This window comes from Lissotriton helveticus, chromosome 8, assembly GCF_964261635.1.
Source record: "Lissotriton helveticus chromosome 8, aLisHel1.1, whole genome shotgun sequence".
NCBI classification, from domain to species: Eukaryota; Metazoa; Chordata; class Amphibia; order Caudata; family Salamandridae; genus Lissotriton; species Lissotriton helveticus.
The window spans coordinates 1,017,107,413-1,017,128,702 of NC_136069.1; the positions used below are offsets into that span (position 1 = coordinate 1,017,107,413).

At 41.1% G+C, this 21,290-nt stretch overlaps 1 long non-coding RNA gene across 1 annotated transcript in view; it reads right to left on the reverse strand.

Annotated features, from left to right (window-relative positions):
• Positions 1-344: 344 nt before the first annotated feature.
• LOC144771857 (uncharacterized) overlaps positions 345-21,290 on the reverse strand; it is a 32,700-nt gene continuing 11,754 nt past the window's right edge. Inside the window, exon 3 of the long non-coding RNA XR_013599520.1 lies at positions 345-459. This is a non-coding gene — a long non-coding RNA (uncharacterized LOC144771857). The remainder of the gene's footprint in view (positions 460-21,290) is intronic.

Consider the following 21,290-nt stretch of genomic DNA (forward strand, 5'->3'; position numbering starts at 1 on the left):
TATGTATGTTGCTTTAAGCAGAATATTCTCTGAGAGAAACACCACAATTTGTAATCCTGATGGAGCAGATAACTCCTGTATCTGTCCCCATCAGGATTGCCTTAGGCGCTTGTGATGAAGTCCATTAGCAGATTAGGAAAACTTCCTGCGAGCCAAAGTCACTTGCCTATCCTTTTCAAAATCAAACTAATGTATGTAGCTTCCCCAGGGCAACTAGTTGTTCCAATCAGGAGGGAACCATGCAAACACAACATAATGAAGATTGCAGGAATGACTTTGAATTAGATCGTGCGTTTTTTATGTCACAAGCAAGCACACAGATAACATAACAAGAAACAGTTGGATGAAATCACCAAATTTAATTCACAGATAAGCATGTTTTGATTAAAAACAGGTGGACTCTCAACTTAGTAAATTTGCTGTCTTCAGCTTCCACTGAGTCCTGAAAAACGTGGTTGTCTGAAAGCAAAGATACAGAACAAAGTTAATGTTATCCTCCTTTCCAGGTAGCCACAAACCATCTGTGCCTCACATAGAAACACGACTAACCCAGGATGCCGTATTGGTCGTTAGATTACTTTTCAGTCTCAAATCAAAAATGGCACAAATGATCTCCTCCTTGTAATGAGGCTCTCCTCACTTTGACTACCACCACCATGGACTAACACCATCACTCACTCAAGGGGGCTGAAATGTGGGTGTGACCTTCAGTTCCAATCAGTCACTTATGCATAAGATCACTAATGTCATTTAAAGTGTTATCTTTCACCAACATGCCCTCTGTTGAGTCATGGTTCTACTGGTCCTACTTCAACACGGTAATCAACTATACACTAGCATCTAAGGGGGTTTAATAAATTGGAATGAACAAGCTCCAACTATCGGATACCACATACATCACCTCATTCCTAACTTGAGACACCTAGGCCACAACCTTTGTGTATTTTTCTCTCCACACTGACTTTTAAAGAAGGGATTTGTTTAACTGAAGGCCCTCTGCTGGTGCACACACCATTGTGATGCCCTTTGTTGTAGTGCCTCAAGATGGTTAATCCTTGTTGACTTAAGGACATCTTGTTGACATATGACCTAAATAAAGAAGGGTCAAGTCTCATCTTAAAAATTGACAAAAATACTCAATGGCCTGTGATGGAAATCAGGGGCATGTTGATGGGGCTGGATTGATTTATTGAAAAGAACATATAATTTCCAGCATTTAAGGAATTGCTAGATACAAAAATAAGGGTTGTTGATCACAGTAGAAAGGGAATGACAAAAAGGAAAAACAGTAATAAGTCTTGTTCCACTTCTACTCTGTCCTGAGCTCTTGCTAGAAAGAGGGACAATGGAGAGGGTACATTAGACGTAATGGAGCAGATAAGGGAAGGTGTAAAGACAGGCCACCATACAGAGATTATAAAGATAGTGGAACAGATGGAAAGTAGAGAAAGAAGTAGAGGAACAACTAGAAAAAATGCTCAAAATGTGATAATGTGAGAGCGAGGGAGGGAAAGAGACAGCAGCATCTATTCAAGTGTAATGGTTAAAGGACGTGGAGACCCCCCATCAATTCCCCAGCATAGAAGTAGTAGACAAGAAGAGTAGAACAGGAACAGTGACAAGCAGAAAATGTTAAGGGTAAAGTGGAAAAGCTATTTTTTATGAAACCATTGACAAAGCCAGTGGTTCTGGGTTCTAAGTGAAAGCGCTTTATATCAAATACTAAGTTTGTATCTGTATTTGTGTAGATGAATGCATAGGTAATTGCCTATGTGGTGAAAGTGTTACTGTAAGGTTGAATGATTGCATGGCTGCATGAAAGGATGGCTGTTCCAAACAGACATGAGTGCATGGTTTCATAAATGTATGGTGCCTTGCACTAGGATCAATAAATACAGATCTTTATGAGCTGTGACCATTCAGAGTGATTTCCAATCAGAACAGGACCAAAAGAGGAGTACTCATGTGATTAATTTTTTTGCAGAGTTTTATATAGCGCGAACTAGACCCGAATCGGGTATGAGAGCGCTTTACATAGCACCAGTTACGTTACATGTGGACACATTCATTTTAGGCACGGGGAGATTAAGTGATTTGCCCAGAATCACAGGAGGTTTTGGCGTCGTTATCGAGACTCGAACCCAGATCCGCAGGTCCGAGGTCGAGCGCCCTAGTCGTTAGGCCAACTCCAATTAGGCTTGCTCTGCAGCAGACTGCCTCAGCCATTGCTAGGCTTGGATGGCTAATCCGCAAATAAACCATCTCTGAATAAAAGAGCGTCAGGGACAGGCTTCCAACTAGATAGAGTGAAGGGGCAAACAGGATTGACATTGAGGGACCAGAGGACGTTGTGAAGAAAGCTGAAGGAAGGAGACAGGGGCTAACGATAGCAGAAAGTGCGTAAGTGGACCTAGGTAGGCAGCATGTGTCAATTTGACGGTGCTGACTGAATGCATGCATCAACGAATCTTCTGAAGTGCAAAATGGCATGCATCACAAATGGGGAATTCAATGATAAATGCAGTAAATGATATGTTGATGCGGTATAAACTAACATTCTGTAACATGACTCATTTTAGCAAAACTTAAAGTAATTATTAAGTTCCATCTGTAATCTATATAAAAATCTACTTTCATTTTTTCCGGCTTTGTGCTGCAATAAATGCCATACAAATAACAAAGAATGAACACATTTAGAAAGGTAACTTACATTTGCAAATAATTTACACAAGCAATTTACTCTTGCATTGTGAGTAACTTTATTTCTTTTGGCTATTTACATAATCCAAGTGCAAAGTTATTCAAGCATGTAGATTTACACTCCTCCATCCCCTGAAAACGGGGGTGGAGACAAATTTACGAACATAAGTTACTACTGCCAACAAAGAAAAAGTAGTAAGTCAAGAACCTCTCATGGCCAACAATTGATACTTCAACACTTTACTATTGAAAATAATGGAGGTAGGGACTCAAAATAGAATCCCCTTGGAAGTAATGTTACAATAAGCTACATTATTTAAAATAGTTTAAAAAATAAATACATATAGTTTAATATTAAAAAATCTAAAAGTTATACATAGTTAGTTACAAAATATTCTAATAATCTTTCTTAATTTAAAATATGATGCAAGACACTTTTTTAATCAAAATGTAAATAAATAATGTTTAATTACATCTCTATATCTCCTTTAATAATTATTATTCCCTTTATTGTATAAAAATGTATGATCATTTGTTTTACTTTAGGTGAAAATAAATGTGAATTTTTTTAAATATTGAAATCAATTAAAGGTTTAATTAAACATTTAATTAATAACACTATGGTATTTTTATGTTTTGTTTTACATCTTAAATAAGTGTATATAAATAATTTACATTAATATTTAACATAACATTTGCTTACTAATTTATTAAAAAGTGTAATAAATTTGTAATGCGTTCCCTATATTGTACCATATGGAGATCTCCACACCCAACCATGTTGTAGTAAAGTACTAAGGAAATAAAAAAAACTAATCTAACTTGAAAGAAATGAGTCAGTATATTTTTATGGTAAATATTAAGATAAACTAATTGTGTGTGTGTGTGGGTGTATATATATATATAAATATATATTTAAATGTAGAACAACATTTTTTTTAAAATGTTACAACACTATCAACTTAATTTGGAATTAATATTTGATCAATATCAATATATTACATTAAATAAAATAAAAATTCTGAACTTTATATTAAAAAATACAATTAATTAAAATTAATTTATCTATATTTTTGTAAAAGTTAATAGATATGTTTTAACAATAAATTATGCATATTTATATGTTAACTATTTTAATTTAATTAATTGAACATGATTTCCCACAAGGTTTTATTTTAAGTCAGTCCCACCATTATTTTGTGTGTGAGGGCTGTTGTAGTACCAGTGGTCTTAAATGTATGGTGCTGGCCTTACTCCAGCTCTGAGCTTGTGTAATTGACTACTATTTTGGATACTTTCTGGCTGTAGTACATATAGAAGTACAGTGTGTTAGTGTTACATTAAATTATAAATTCAAAACAGGTTGTAAAATATTTTATAATTAAATAATCAATGTTATATTTTTAAATATGTTTTCAATTAAATTATAAGGATTTATATTTTAAATAATTTAATTTAACATTATTTCCTATAAGTCCCTCCCACCATTTTTTTGTTTGGGAGGGGCTTTGCACGACCATTGGTTGGCCATGTGTGGGGCAATGTATTACTATTTTCTGCATTAACTTTAGAAGTGCAGTGTGTGAATAGCAATATGCTTACTCTTTTGTGACTGGGTGTATGTCCCTCCCTATACACTTTACTAACCCGCAAACCCTCCTTAACCCCCAAAGCCCGCCTTTCTCCTCCCTAAACCCCTCCCATTTAGTAGTAAGAAAGATCCTTTTTCAGCCACTCCACCTGGTCCTTTCCACATTTACTACCAAGGGCCTGATTCCAATGTTGGAAGGACCGGAGTCCATCCGACATCGGTTTGGAAAAGGAACCAAAAGACCTCCTGTTGTCCGTTCCAGTCCAGTAAGTAGGATGCAACCGAACCCTGTTCAGTCGCATGCCTATTCTTTACAATGGAGCCATGAATTCCCAACTAAATGTATGCTCTCATTGCAAAGAGCAGGGGTGCACTTCATACCTGCACTCCGTGGCAGGCACCTCAAGGTGCCTGCCACTGGGTGCATGAATCAATAAGGGGGTACCATAGGTGCCCCTTATGCCTCCATTCGGTGGCCTTGCACACATGGGGGCCCTGCTTTGGGACCCCAAAGACAGATTCCCAATGTTGGAAAGGCCAACACAGAATGGTAGTGGAAAGCTGTCATCGTAATCCCGCTGCCAGAAAAAGCCGGCTGAGGGGTTACTGAGGGCTTTTCAACCAGCGGACCGGCTCTCTGAGCCCGACGGAGGCCATTCGGAAAACTGATTCAGATTCCCTTCCGACCGAGCCCATCAAAATGGCTTGGTCGGAAAGGAATCCTAAGGGGCAATTCCAATGCAGTTGGAACTGCTCTGACCGATGGTTGGAGCCGTTCCCAACCACATCGGAAACAGGCCCTAAGAAGTAAACGTACACGTATGTTGATCTCCCCATCGAAAAGATAAGAGTGGTAGCTATTTATACTTGTAGGTTTGTCAATAGCATGTTGCAGTACTTTAGTAGCACTATTGTGGTTCTACTAAACGTACTACAAAATGTACTTTACGACTAGGCCCCTATATAAATAGAAATACCTACTGTCACTACCAAATGCCTTTTCTCTTGTGCCCTATATTAAGCATGTCCATGGTCTCTGGCCATGACTGCAAGTGCCTCTACCATATAAGCCTGTATAACTCACAGAAAAGTTCCACAATGGGTTGGTGTGCAGAAGCCATGGTGATGCATGGATAGTGACTCCACTGTATTGTGGACTTATACAGTAAAATGGAAAAACACTGTATGTCATGACTGTTAGTTACCATTCCAAATAATATATGCTGATCCAAAGTTTGAACATCACTTGGAAAGCAATGGCTGCTCCATCCTCTCAGTGCATTATGCACTGATTGAATGAGGTCCCACAGATAGCAAAAGCTGTCCACGCTAGCCCTAAAAAGCATATAAACCAGGACATTATATGAACTGCACAACTATAAATGAACTGTCTGACATTATGTAATATGGAAACAAATAGTTGAAAAAAGGCCCTGTGCTTTTGTTGGAATGGAAATGTCACTGCATAGGGTACTGTTGTGTTCCTGGGCCATGACTGCTTAACTGCAAGGTTCTAGTGTTCTCTTTTCTGATTTTGGCCCCAGTCTCATAGTAATATACTGTGTGAACGAAGGCATAGGTCTGTCCCTTGACAAGTGTGAGGTCCTGGACTTGTCATCAGTGGCGTTGCTAGCCCATTGGCTGCATTGAAGAGCGGGTCTGGTGCTATTGAGATTACACCATTTCGTTTACCATCCCACGGTGGCTGATTGAAGAGCAGTGGGGATTGCTTCCCCGAGATGGAAGGTAAGAGAGGGGGGCCGCCGCCTGGAGCAGACGGCCCAGCATTCCCATTGCAATGCCACTGCCTGTCCTGTACTAAGAGCGCACAAAGCTTGCCCTCATTTGTTTGATAGCAATCTACTATCCCTTTCATGGTTTTAGCATGTAGAGCAGTGGTGGCAGCAGATGGTGTTTTGTGACTTGGTAGTTGTGACCTGAGCATTTTTTCTGTTTCACAGCAGTGGAGGCCTACTGACCCACTCATGCAAAGTTCTGTTGCTATGCGCTAATCTAGTGCATAGTACTAACATCCCAGTGCTTCATGTGTCTATGTATATGTTTGGCCTGCATTGTACATTTCATTGTATGCATGAGTGTACCAGAGTAATGGAGGTCAGTGGTTTCCATTTGGAATCTCCTGGCCTATTCATCTGCACAAGATGTGTATTGCTGACATGCGTGAAGCTGGAGAGAGGAAATCTAGAAAACAAATTGGAGAAAGATGAGAAAGGACTCACTTCATACATTCAACTAAGTGTCCATTTGTTGCAATGAGCTGCTGGTTTGTCTTCCAGAACACTTCAATTTGCTAGAAGGTGAGGGTGAAGTGTGTGGCTGCACTCTCTTGTTCAGAGTATAATGGGTCCTTTATGGAAGGACAGTCTTTTGGCTCTTTTCCTGATCAGTGTTCTAGGTGGCTGTTGTAGCCACTTGCAGACGTTCACACCAATTTGTAACTCTGTTGTGACTCCTCCTACTGAGATGACCCTGCTATGGGGAACAGCATGCCACACAAAGGCTGTGTCTGGAAGACAGCCTGAAAAGGAAACATGAAAATAGAACCAACCCAGACCTGTTCTGCGAGTACAGACAGACAATCCACATCCTTTATTTGTATGAAGTGAGATCTTCTGACCAACTTGTTGTTTCAATTCTATGTTGTCTTTGACCAAGGAGTGAGGTGGTCTGCATAGTACTATATGGACTGCAGGTAATCTAGTGGAATGCACTGCTGTGACACTGAATACCTGTTAACAAAGCAGACCCTGTAACTGCAAGTTATGAAGTGTGGCTAAAGTGGACTGCATCGCCATGATGGCTAGCTGGATTTGTTCAGCCCGAATCTCTATGACCTAGTATAAGTGGTGTTGGAACTGAATATACGCCCTGAGAACTGCCTTTTGTGGCCCATGGCCCCTGACCCAAGGCAACTCACCCTGCGTCCAGACGAGAGCCTGCGAATGACTACATACACCAGTTTTCTACAAACAATACCAGTGTTTCCACATATGGCTCAAAGTATTTTCAGCCCAATATTCTTCATACAGACTATCATGAGTCTCATAAATTGTCTTTGATCATCTTGCATATATCAATTGAAGTTATCATGCTCTCAGGTTATACCATCATGTGAATTAATATGTGGTTCTAATTTGCACTATATTATCTGTTATGTGTATTTGGTCATATATTACAATTATCTATATGTGAATTGTATTTATGAATATATATATATATATATATATATATATCTTTTTTACCACAAAATAAGCAAACAAATTGATAAATAAAATAGAATATTTTTGTATATTTTTCTTTGTCAGTTTTCATGAGTTGTACTATATTCTTGTGAGTCTAGAGTCTATTTGCTTGTCTATAAAAAATCAGTACTGTGCCCGGTACAATATATTTTTGAAAATAGTACAGACACCAGTTTTGCCACAGCTTACCGGCCAGCCACACTCTAGGTGAGGACCTCCATGAATGGGACCAGAGTGCTAATGCAGATTCAGCCAACAAGTCTTCCGCCTGGAGGAGTGAAGAGGGACTAGATACATTAGTGGAGAAGTGTGGCTCACTGGTTAGAGGAGGCAGACCTGGAAGCAGAGGTCAGCCCGGGACCAGGGTTCAATTCCCGGCTCGGCGGGGTCTTGAGTCCTAAAATGTCCATGACTCGACAATTCTCGCTGCAGTGCCTACTCGATTCACGGGTTCACACTCTGCGACTCTGGGCAATAACTCGCTTAATCTCCACAACGGCCCCTCGCGGCGGGATGCCTGGCTTTCACCTTGCGGATACCCTGCCGGGGTTATCTCACAGGGGAATACCAGGACGGGTTCCCTAAGCAAGCGCTTAGAAACCGCTTGGTGATTTGCGCTATATAAATTCCTGTACATTTACATTTACATGCTCTGAGCATTGAACGCAACTAGTGGAAGAAAAGGACTCACATTGGTGAGATTTACATACTAGGACTAAGACTGTAAAACTGAATGTACAAACTCTGAATTAGAGGGGTAGCTATTCACTGTGCCTGAAAATGGCTGTACCATATCTTACACCTAGTTGGTAGAGGGAAACATCAATTACAACGCAGTCATTACATCGCAATGCTTTTACCCTACAACTGTTACAATGTAACTGCCTTTACATCGCATGCCATTACAACGCATGCCATTACAATGCATACCATTACAACGCATGCCATTACAACGCATTATAAGGTAAGTAATGGAGATTATTTTGTTTTAGGGTGGGTATCGGTTTTGGGGTTTGCTAGGAATAGTAATTTTTTCCCCTAGGCTAACCAACACTTTCCCTACTGTGGCACTCACTAGAGTGGGAATAGTCTTTTTTACCCCTACACTATCCAACACATACCCTACTCTTGCACTCACTGGAGTGGTAATAATAATTTTTACCCCTACACTATCCAACACTTACCCTACTGTTGCCCTAAAATTATTATGCATTGTAATGGAATGCGTTGTAATGGTAGTTTTTAAAAATGCGCGGTAATGGAATGCGTTGTAAAATCATGCAATGTAATGGTAGTTGTGATGTAAAAAACCCCATTGTAAAAGCATGCGTTGTAATTGTTTGCGTTGTAACGTCATATATTAGTTCGGAGACAACGGGTTGAAGGGGACCTTTAATCCTAGGTACAGTGGACCCGCCCCAGTGAAGTTTTTAACCTGTACATTGCAGTGTGTGCATTACTTGTTTCTGAGAGTATTAAAGTATTTCCTTTTTATATAAGACCTGCACTGAGTTGGACAATCAATTATTGCACTACTGGTTAATTGTAGAGTTTTGGGCAAAATATACCTCCAAAGTACCTCCCTGAGAAGCCTATGACAGCTTGCCATCCCTGCCAAAGAGAGACAAGGACAGAAGGGGTTGTGTTTGCCCTATTGTGCAGACCCAAAGTAGACTGGACCACATGACTTCAGAAGCAAATTACCCCAGCCCCTATGGCTGAGGCCCAGTAGACAGTGTTTGCCTCATGGTCCCATGAATAATGGTCTGACAGCTTTGAATTTGAGGCACTTGAGGGGTATGGAAATTAATTAAATTGGTTACCAAATTATGTTTTCTAAATGACCCCATACCTTAGTCTGTTTCCAGCAGATCTCTTGTGTACTGTAATGTCCATAATGCCATTTAGATTATTTGTGTGAATGACCATATCACATCTGTAGCTCTAGAATGGTGTGCACTAGTGCTCCTCACTATTTCTAAATCATCACAAATAGCTATGATGATTAGCACATAAACACATCAAGAAAAGGAGCACTGGTTTCATTAGAGAAGCAAGATGGCAGTGGGTTGAGACAACTTGACATTAGACTGTAGGACTGTGGAGAGTTAAGCATGTTGTGGGGGTGAATGGCTGATGGGTTTCACATACAACCAGTCAGGACCCTAATAGGTAATGCAGATGGAGGGTAATGTCTCCGGTGGTCCTCTACCAAAGTCCACCAAAGTTATGAAACAATTGTCAGCATGTAGACAGATCCTGCTTTTATGGCAAATTTCAAGGTCTTTGGAGAAATTGGAACACAATGAGTTCTAGTACAAAGTAAAGTATGAGCAATCGAAGGCGTGACAGGCAATGCTGCAATTGTGGATTCATTATTAGAGATAACATTATTTATTTCATGGTTTGTTGCTTTAGTTCAAGAATGATGATACAACTATTCACTATGACGTGCCCAATAACCAGGAATGTGAGACTCCCATGCACAAAACTATCATACTACAAGGATATTTTAGCTAAAATGTTGACCACAACAATATTGAGGAGGTAGGTATACATAGATTTGGATAGAAGTACTATTCTTAACTCCAGATTTATGTACTTTGAATATGTAGATATGTATATATATCGTCAAGACAGAACTATATGTAAAGTATGATATTTGGGTAGAATACCCAGGCATGGGCACTAGATGGGTAGAAAAGTTGGATAATTTCAATTGAAAAACTCTGCAAGAAACACATCAATAAAATTAGTGAGTGCACTACAGCAGAATCAGATGTGTCCTGATACTTGGAAAATTCATGCACCTGGTCTTTATCTAACTTGGAACTGTCTAGTAATCTTTCAGCTCCATTACCGTGATTCGGTATTATGGGGAGACAACTGTGGTGCACAGCTCTGAAGCAGGACCTATACATGGTGTAGGCAAGGGTCAGTCTAAACTAAATAAAAGTAATTAGTGTTGGGTGAAAAGAGTGCAGACTAATGAATATGCAGTGCGCGACTTGGAGATGTGGGGAGAGATGTTGGAGTGACTGGGGGGTTGTGAAGGGAGAGGGGTACAGGGCTCGGCCTCAACCGTTGATGAGGTAGGGACCTCCTTGGGTGTGGGACAGCCTGGATGCAAGTAATGATGGCTGGGCAGCTGCGTGCTGCTATCGACTACTCCTCCTCACCAGACTTCCCTTTTTCAGATGCACTGCGCATCAGATGGGTGTTAGTTGATGCAAAGCCCTGGTGAAGCATAAATGTCAAAACGCTTAAAAGTGGCTTATAACCCCCGCCCCCCACGATGGGCCTGGAAGGGCCACCCCTGACCTCTGTGTTTTGTGATGCGATCTGAAAGACAATGCCGCAGAATTGTCATGTTGCCATGTCGTATGGCTTATTCTATTGCTTGTTCATTCAAAAATGCTAATGAAGACAAAATATAAACTACATTTTAAAATAATTATTAGAGTATTCTCTAGAATTGTTTGATAATCATTTGAGATAATAATGCAGGCAATCGTGAACTAACAAAGAAGTAAATGGATTACTAAGGACCTTAAAGCTTCACTGAAATACAGTGTGGGCTTTGTGAACCTTCTTTTGCCACAAAAAGGTCCCATGACACCATGGACAGTGTTGATGTACTTTTTGACTAACACAATTGTAGACAATTTATTTTGACTACTCAGAAATCATTTTGACATACAAATGATTAAATTCTCATTTTCCCGCATTCATTAAACCAAACAGGTCTCAGAGATTGGAGCTGAGATAATACATAAGCAGATTTACAGCAAATCAGCATTTGTATTTTTGCAACACCTATCTAAATTGAAGGTGATGATTCCAAGCTACTTACAGATCTAACACTTACCCTCTGTGATTCTTTGAAACTTTTATCAGTGTAACAGGATATCACCTAGGTTGCCTGGGATTACATATACTCTATTTTCCAAACAAGGAAACAAAGACGATAGGAAACACAAGGTTAAGGAATATGAGAATGTAGATTAAAGTAAATAAAAAAATACAAAAAGATGTGGGGAAATATAAAAAAAATGAAAACAAACAAAATAAAAGAAAATTATTAAATGAGAAACCTAGATTGATTTTGAAACTACTTGGTAACTCCTGTCCTATTGGATCTGTTCTGGTGTCCATTTTTACTGCCCCTTTCGAGACAGGTGTGCCAGTGGTGCATGGGTGCTCCGAATGTGTTCTTTACAAGTGGGAGCTTTAGTTGGGGAAGAAGTTGGAAAAGGGTTGTGGTTGGTATAGGGTAAAAAGAAATCCTCTGGCTCAGTAGGTCAGATTCAAGTTAGTAGCATACAAAAGTGGCCTGATTAAGGATGATAAAGAATGACTCAAATAGTAATTCATGGCAAATCATTTGATGCCAATTATATTGAATGCTGATGGGCATTTATATAACTGATAGAAAAGAAAGGTTACTTTCTAAGTATTAGAGGAGTCTAAAGCTGACGTTCAATAATCCACATCAACCCCCGTAAATTGTACTTTTTGGTGACATTTGTGCCTTCAAACAAGAACAAAGTTTGGGGATGACAGTATTGACTAGGAATTTGCCTGAAGTAGAACTTCTCAAAGCAGAAGCAGGTGTCTTATATAGGTGAGCCACTGCTACTTTAAAAATTGGTAATTTACAGCAGTGAGTGTTTACTGTCCTGTTCTTGGTATTCATTCATGTAACTGGAGCAGCATAATTTTGTCTCCACCCTTTCATGTATAGATACATATGCATATTTTTACACATGGCCTCCTATAATCCTGTGATGTAACATTATTAATGTGATGTAATGTGCTAATAGTACAGTAAGTGCATTTACTCTGTAATCTTGACATGTACGTGTGTATGCATAATTAATGTTTTCCCTTACAGTGACAACGAATTGCATTTTTCATGTATACCTGCATTTGAGTGGTTTGAATAATGTTTATTTTCATTAATTCATGTACTCATTTGAATAATACTATGCATTTATTTTATAACTGAAAACGCATTCCTTTGACTAGTATTCTGTATCTAAATTTTAATGTACACGTACTTATAATCACACATTTAACTGTGTATTGAGGTATTTACCACATTAAGTTGACCAGAGGACTTTAGCATTTGGATTTCTCAATGTTTAACCTCCAGTGTGAACATTTGCTTTGGGTGCAATGTTTTGCTCTCCTTTGCAATGTTTTGCTCTCCTCTGCATGTGCAGTCATGTGATCGAATTAATATAGAATGTACTTCGTGTAAAAGAGATAGTGAAGTTTAGGAGGAGTATTTTTGGCAAGGATGAGAAGTGGTAACAAGCAAGGGAGGACTACTGTCCATGTGGAATTAGGACACAGAAGGAATTCAAGGATGTCTTGAATGTGTGGACTAAAAGAAAGGACTCAGAAATGTAGTTGCCAAGATTATTATGTTTGAAGGTGGAAAATAATGAGACATGTGACCTGTGATTCTAGGAGGTTCTTTGGTGGGTATACTTATTGAGCACACTCCAGCTTATTTAGAGATTCCTTTTAGACTTTGAGAACTACAGACCTCTTTGCGACACCACTGCTGTGTGCCTTCATGCTGTACCATATTCATTCCATTTTGAGACATTCTACAGAAGGTCTGCTACCCTGACACATTTCCCTGCTTTCATAATTTAAAGAGGCTTCCCCTAATCCATACATTATTATAGAGCTTAATGGATTTTCCAAGACAACCTCGTGTATAGGCAGGAGGATCATAACCTTCAATCTAACCACCAGACTGTGTTTCTTATTCTTTGTATTGTGGCTACAAAATTTCTCATTTGCTTCCTGTTGTTGAGGACACATTTTGCACCACTCTATGTAGTCCCATTGGTGAGTCTATATTTTTATACTAAGTTTCTGTGTCTGAATTATATCTGCTTGGCTTTGAATTTGTAATAAATATATACTTAATCCCATATTCCGATTACTGTGTGGCCAAATAGGTTACACTGTAATTGTTAAATTGTAATTAATCCTAACTCCTTTTATTTGTCAGGGACCTAGGAAATTACCATTGTAGGGAGTAGGGAAAGGGGGCCCAAACTTTATGCATCTGCAAAACAATCAATGGTGATAAGTAGATTTTGGGGAGATTGGAATTCGACTTTGATTTCTCAAAATTGTGCCACTGCTATACACAGTGCCCAAATTGCTGCTTTGTGATATCACATTAACATCAGATTTATTGGGGTGCTGTTTTTTGTATGCAAAGTAATACGAATTATGTTTCTTCGCTTCCTAGGCTCTAGGGTTATAGTCCACACAGGTTTGTCCAGCTACTGTTTTTCTGTTGTTTGCTCTCATTAGTAATCATGACTTTGTACTTAGTTTATAGATATGAATATTCACTGACTTCAATAAAAAAAGATTTAAAGAGCTAAATTGTAGTAAAGAAAACGTCTGCACATTTGCAGCTTGTCTTCTGGGCTTGAGTGTTACTAGGATGTCACTTCAGGTTCTTGATCTGCATTAGTCTAAGCTAAAAGGGAAATGCTACTGCCCAGAATAAATAGTGCAGGAATTATGATTAAAGAGGCATTCCGTCTTGGAGATGGGCACTTGGGGGCAGATGTACAAGCCCCTTGCGCCACTTTTGCATCACTTTTAACATGGGGAAAGTGACGAAAAATTGGCGCAAGGGGCTTGTAAATCTGCCCCTAAGGGTGGATGACATCACAAAACTCTGCTCCCTTGTGCTCATCTGCCCCTCCTCACAGAGCTCATCAAGGTCGTCCATGGGGCCATGCAAAGGACTGGAGTGGTGGTGGGGGGAGGGGCCTGGGAGCTCTGTGGCAGCCAATGGTTGATGCTGCGTGCCTTGAAGTCAAAAGAATGTAGCATGGGAGGCTCAGACAGAGGGGCTCAACAATGAATTTTGACAGCAGATGCATTAACGTGAGGACGATTATTTGAGAAGATAACATTCAAGAGCAAAACATTGAACCATAAAATGTTCCTCCTTATCAGGGCTGGACAGGCCTTTTATTCCACCAAGCAGTTCACTGGTGGGCTGGAGCCCTTGGAGGCCAGTTTTTGAAAGCCCAGGGCCACTCCTGGTGTCTCTGTCACCTTCTTAAGCTTCTTTAGTTTAACTGCAGCAGGTACAGGAAGGCTGCAGGAGTGAAAGAGGGGGAGGGGAAGGTAAAGAGAATGCAACACAATCAGAGAGGTAAAAAACGAGAGGAGAGGAGGCAAGGGAGAAAATGGATGTATGGAAACAAAAGGACTGCGCTTTGCGCAAGGAGATGAAGGGAGCGAGTCTTGTTTCAGCATCTGTGCCAGGGCTGCTTTTATATCCGAAGTCGGCCCTGCACCTTATCAAAGTTTGCTTGTGCTGTTTACACATCTGGAAACTGACCTCATGACATTGTGACATCTTTTAAAAAGCCTGTTTTTCCAAAGACGCGTGATCTTAAACCCTTATAACTTTCAGTTGCTGAAAGACCTCTCTCAAAGGTTTTCTGCCTATTCAAAATTCTCTGTTCCTTTGCTCCCACCACAGTGCCGAGCAGTTTAAGCAGTAGGGACGAGCAGTAGGGTCCCTGGTAGTAGAATCCATGTAACAAACTGCTCCCTATTTTCACATTTACAGACTTGGGTCATGCTCTTGTGCATGAGCCCAATGTCACCGCTACATGATGTCAGCACGATGTGACACGGCTATGACATTATTACCAGTTGGTAGCAGCTGATTGTAGTAATAGTGTACAGGTCATGTGTCCCTGAATCCCAATGGGACCATACATAGAGGCTATCACATGCAAATCAATGCTCTTAGTCATAACGGAATCCCATTGTTTCCAACTACATTTTATCTGTAGCATGAATGAGATTGTGTGGGAAATACGAAAGTTGATTTACCCATGTTTGGGCACCCCTCTGTATCTACGGAACTCCAATGGTTATAGGGTGCTCCATTGGTTTAGCCATAGCCAGAGCTTGCTTCCCCCCTCTTCTTGCATAGCTCCCTCCCCTCATAACTGGGGTTTTACTGCATACCTGTATCACCTGCTCTGAGCAGGTGGTAAATGTATGCACTGTCCTATGGGTGGGGTAGAGGGTGAGGGATGGGGCAGGAGAAGTAGGGAATAAAACTTTACTCCTGCTGCAGCGAAATACTTAAGTGTTTTTTTGGATCAGTTTTACCGGATGGAACAATTAGGTTGGTTCTCCCACACCTTACAGGCAGAGCGGAATTTCATAAGCTAATTCCACTCTGCTGGACTCATAATCAGGCTGTGTGTCTTGAAACAAATTGGCTATTTAATTCAATAGTTTTTCCATCTCATTAGTCATTAACTTGGACTTTTGAAATAGACTCTCATTATGAGTGTTAGGAGGTTAAGTTATTGATCTCACCCTGTTAATTCGATCACCACAAGGGATGGAATTTATCAGATGGGATATATTTAATAAATGTGATAAAATCCAATACAGCAAGGTGTTAGAATTTCATTCTGTACAATATATAGCATGCATAACTAGGCTTTCCCTCATAATGTGGAACAACTAGATTTTGGCGCTAATTGCATGAAAAATCAGCAGGTTTCTGTATTTGCCCGGCATTTTACTCCTGTTAGATTCCTAAAGGTTTGGCCTGAAGAAATGCAAAGCAAACTTTATTGTATAGTGTAATTACTGGGTTCATTAACTTTCACTTACCTTAGAATTTCAACCCCAGTGTTAGTGGATTTGTGCAGGGATCAGACAACAATGGGTCATTCACAATAAGGGCCAAGGATATGTGTTGTATATAGGCTTCAGCCTCTATAACCTTGAATATTAGGATCTACTGCTGTAGCTCCCAGTTCTCTTGATCTGTGAACTGAACAAATCGAGCCTATTCAACAGTTTAAATACCTTGTATGGATAGGTTTGAAGATCTTATGTAAGGCTTTCTCACCACCAAATTCAATAAGAAATTGAGTAAGATTTTATGCGGACAAGTAGGATACTTCTTGGAGACCAAGGATGACTGTTGTGTGCCCATTGAGTTTCAGCATCTAGATCCACAGGATCCATTCTAGTGTCTACACTAGTAATATTTTCACACAGCAGCTTAATTACTTAGGCGTGTATCGATTTATTGGTATCAGCTTACTCTGGCACCCCAAACAGGTGTACATTATCTCCACATGATTCGCTTTCTATTCAATCGATATTATATTCAAGCCATTCATTTTTCTTGTGTCAATCTTGCATCGTGTTGAAGTGCTATGAGGTAAAACCTGTAACTACTTCAGTCTGTACTCCGATGTTATCTAACCAGGCTCCAATCACTGGTGATAGTGCGCTAAATACACATAATATAACATTGAATGTTTCCTTGATGACTCCAATGTAATCCCTTGTTCCTCAAACATGTGGCGGATATACACTAGTCGTGAGTTCTTGTTTCTGCCTTGCATACCATCTGCTCCACTGTCACTTGTATCAGAGCTAAAGCATCCATAATAATCACCAGTGTTGGAGAGGTTTTACAGTCTGTTTTTTCAAATTGTCTAAAAAATGCTTATATTTCCACCAGGGGAATTATTATAAAACTCCTGTGGTGAGCTATCAGTGAGAGGCCCTAAGGGTAATAATATCTGAGTACTTGACTATACTCCTAGGTCAACAGCGGGATCCTGAGAAATTTCTCTAGAGAGTTGGTCTGGATTCACTAAATTGAGAGGGTCCATTGTGACTGAGACCTGCTCCTAAGACATTGTTTGCAACATCACTATTCCTGCAGGAAGAGCCTGCCAAGATGATAGTTCTTTCCTAGACCTGGCAAGACGTTCTTGTGACATAATAAACTCATTCTCAGCAACCGATATTGAGAACTTTGTGGCCTTTTCTGCAGAGATAATCCATATTTTTGTCAGCTCTGCTTCTGCCATAGTGGTATAAAGACAAATGATACTTCTTCCTTGGATTAGTCCCTTGGATTGATCTTCCTTTTGGACCTTTTTAAAAGCATTGTGTGCTGGTAAAATTTCTGACACTGTGAGAGCTAACAATGTTGGGTTTGCCTCTGTAGGCCACAGCTGCATTTACCTTTTCGCCATTTGTTGTGAAGGTTTCAGGGTTAGTTCCAGGTCTAATATAGACACAGGGATTAGAGCTTCATGGGTAACCTGTAAAAACATGGGGGTTTTCTTAACAAATAGCACATTATCATGGTGTTGCAGTGAAGATCAGAAAGGGTAAGATCTTGGAACTTGATTGATTGAATACCAATAAGTCATACCTTTCCAGTGTTAGCAGCATTCACAGGCACCAAAAAGTTGCAAGCGAACAGAAAACCCCCCACTGATGAGCAAAAGACTCCAAATTAATCTAACTTGGATGCAGAACTGCTTTCTACAGATGGAAGTAGAACATCTTTAAGAATGGGTTGGATACTTGATTCAGGTGGCATGTGGCACCCAACCTTGAAGCTTAGTGTCGAACTAGGTCACCACTCTTCCATGTTTTTCATCCTGGACATTTTTTGTTTTTTGTTTATTTATAATTTGAGGCACAGGTACGTAGAGAGATTTTCCTAGCTAGGTTTTTTTTGGTTGAATGCCAAAGCTGTGAACTGAACCCAGCTAGCTGGGTTCCCGGGCCAACAATGTAGCCATTGTGTTTGCCCTTGTTTGTATTAAAGCTCTTCAAACATGTTCATGATCTGAAAATGGGGGTCCATACGTAGTTCAAAAGATAATGTTAGGATTGAATTGAATTGAATTGAATTGAAAAAGGATTTGACCAGCGCAACTTTGCCCGTAGGCGTCAAGGCGCTAATGATGGTATAGGCTGTGGGGAAAAGAGGAGGAATTACAGATAGGACTCCCTAAAGAACCAGGTTTTTAGAACCTTTCGAAAAAGAAAGTGAGCTGGCTGATCTTTAATGTCTGCTGGAAGAGTATTCCAGATCTTGGGGGCAAGGGAGTGGAAGAACCTCCCGCCCCATCTGGCTCTGTAGATTCTGGGGTTCGCAAGAAGATTTTTATTGGCAGATCGGAGGGCCCTAGTGGGGATATAAGGTGTAAGTAAAGATTTAAGATCTTCTGATCCACCGGCATGCAGGGCACGGTGAGTAAGACATACAGCCTTAAACTCTATCCTGGCCTGCACAGGGAGCCAGTGAAGGTCCCTCCTGATGGAGGTTGCTGATGAGAGTCTAGGGGCATCAGCGACAAACCGGGCAGCTGCATTCTGTACCAATTGCAGGCGTTGTACCTGCCGTTTATTGATACCCAAGTACAGTGCGTTACAGTAGTCTAACCTGGAGGAGATTAGTGCTACAGTAACAGTTTTCCGGGATTCTGGAGAGAGATAGTGCACCAGCTTCCTCAGGGTCCTGAGAGCTCCACAGCAAGTGGAGATTGTCCTGCTGACCAGTTTGTCAAAAGAAAGTTTATTGTCAGAGATGACACCCAGATTTCGAGTGGACTGGGAGGGCTTAGGACAGACCCCAAGAGCGGGAGGCCACCAATCATTTGACCATATTTCTTCCTTGCCTCCAAAGATCAACACCTCAGTTTTTTCCCCATTCAGTTTGAGGAAATTCCTCACCATCCAGTTAGCTACTGCCTCCATGCAGCTTCTGAAATTCCGGGCTGTTATGTCGGCTGAGTGTGAGATGGAGACTATGATCTGGGTATCGTCGGCATAGGATACAGCTTCGAGCCCAAAAGATCTTACAAGTCTGGCGAGCGGTGTTACATAAATGTTAAAAAGTGTGGGGCTCAGGGAAGACCCCTGAGGAACCCCACACTGCACCGGCTTTGCTGGTGAGGGAAAGTTGCCCAACTTGAACCTTTGTACTCGGTCATCCAGAAAGGATTTCAATAGGCTGAGCGCGGGACCATTCACTCCTATCTCCATGAGACGCTTAACTAAGATGGAGGTAGTTAGGGTGTCAAAAGCGGCTGTAAGGTCGAGCAGGACCAGAAGGGTAGTCTGGCCACTGTCGACCTTAGCACGGATGTCATTTGTGACAAATGTGAGAGCGGTCTCGGTGCTATGCACTCTGCGGAAGCCGTGTTGAGAGGGATCAAGAAGGCTGGCATTCTCCAGAAAGGCACTCAAATGGATGTTAAGATGGGCCTCTAGCATTTTGGCAGGGGCAGGAAGCAATGAAATGGGCCTAAGGTTTTTAAAATATCGGGATCCAATGAGGCTTTTTTGAGGAGGGGCTTAACTATGGCCATTTTCCAAGGCGTGGGAAAGACACCTTCCGGAATGGAAAGATTGATAACTTCAAGGAAGGCGGGGAGGAGGACGTCTCTGCATTCTTTAAGAGCCTTTAAAGGGCAGGGATCCAGAGGAGAGCCTGACTTCAGATTATCTAGATACAGATTGAGTTGTTCTAGTGTAAGCTGAGGGAAGTTGTGAAGAGTGCCAAGTGATGATACAGAGGGAACTACTTCCACGGAAGGAGGAACGGAAGTAGTCGGAGGTTCTAGGTCCTGATTGAGAGTTTCCAGACTGGAATAGATATCAGTTATCTTTGCGTGAAAAAAAGTGGAAATCTGTTCGCAAAGCTCTTGAGATGGCAAAATGGGGTCAGGGGATTGCAGGGTTGACAGGGAGTCCACGATTTTAAACTGCTCCCTGGTGGAGCTAAGGGAGGTGGTCAGCTTAGATAAGTGTTGTTTCTTTTCCGCAAGCACCGCTGATTTATATTCTTTAAGGAGGGTCTTATGCTTTTGCTTTACTTCCGGATTTAACTAGGTTCTCCAAGCTCTTTCTTGCCTTCTGCATCCCTGCCTAAGGGACCTAAGGGTGTCAGAAAACCAGGGAGCCGAGGGACGTTTTCTGGCAGAATAGTGTGGCTTGACAGGGGCCAGTATATCAACTGCCTTCAGGATAGAGTGGTGCAGGTCAAGCCCAGCACTATGAGTGCTCCTTGCAGATGGAGGGCAATGGCTGGATAATAGGGGAGCTAATGTGTTACAATTTATCCCCTTAAAGTTTCTTTTAAATCCCCACTTACTGGTGGCTGCTAAGGCTGGGATGGAATTTGAGTATGTGAAATCAAAGGGGATGGCCATATGGTCTGACCAGGACAGAGGGAGGGGGGTCCCTGTCCGTACCCTGGGGTCGTTGGTGAAGACCCCGTCCAGGATGTGTCCGGCTATATGAGTACAGCCATCCACTCTCTGGCACAGGCCACATGAGGCTAGTAGGTCCAACAGGAGGGCAGTATCAGTGGAATTGTCCTTCTCAAGGTGAAAATTAAAATCCCCCAAAATGGTGAGGTTAGGTCTGTCTGAATAGGGCTCTAGAACCTTTATAAAATTCTGACAGAATTCTGACCTAGGACCGGGAGGCCTATAGATCAAGATTCCGGAGAAAGTGATAGAGGGGGAAGGATTCAAGGCGAAGAAGAGGGCCTGATAGGGATCAGTGGGTGCCGATAAATGTTCAGTTTTGCATCTGACTGCAGTTCTATGAAGAATCCCAATCCCACCCACCCCTTCGTCTTTCTCTGTCCATTCTGGCCAGAGAATAACCCTCCGGAATGGCGTTCAAAAGGTCTGGTCCGGAGTGATCGGTAGCCCAGGTCTCTGTAATGAATACAAAAAGAGGTTTTCTCTCTGAGTCAAAATCCCTAAAGGCAATATTATTCTTAATCAATGATCTGACATTGATCAAGAACCCATTCTCTATGGTCGTTCGAGAGGGGATGTTATTAGTAGACTTAGGTCGTTTATTGCGAGCTGCCG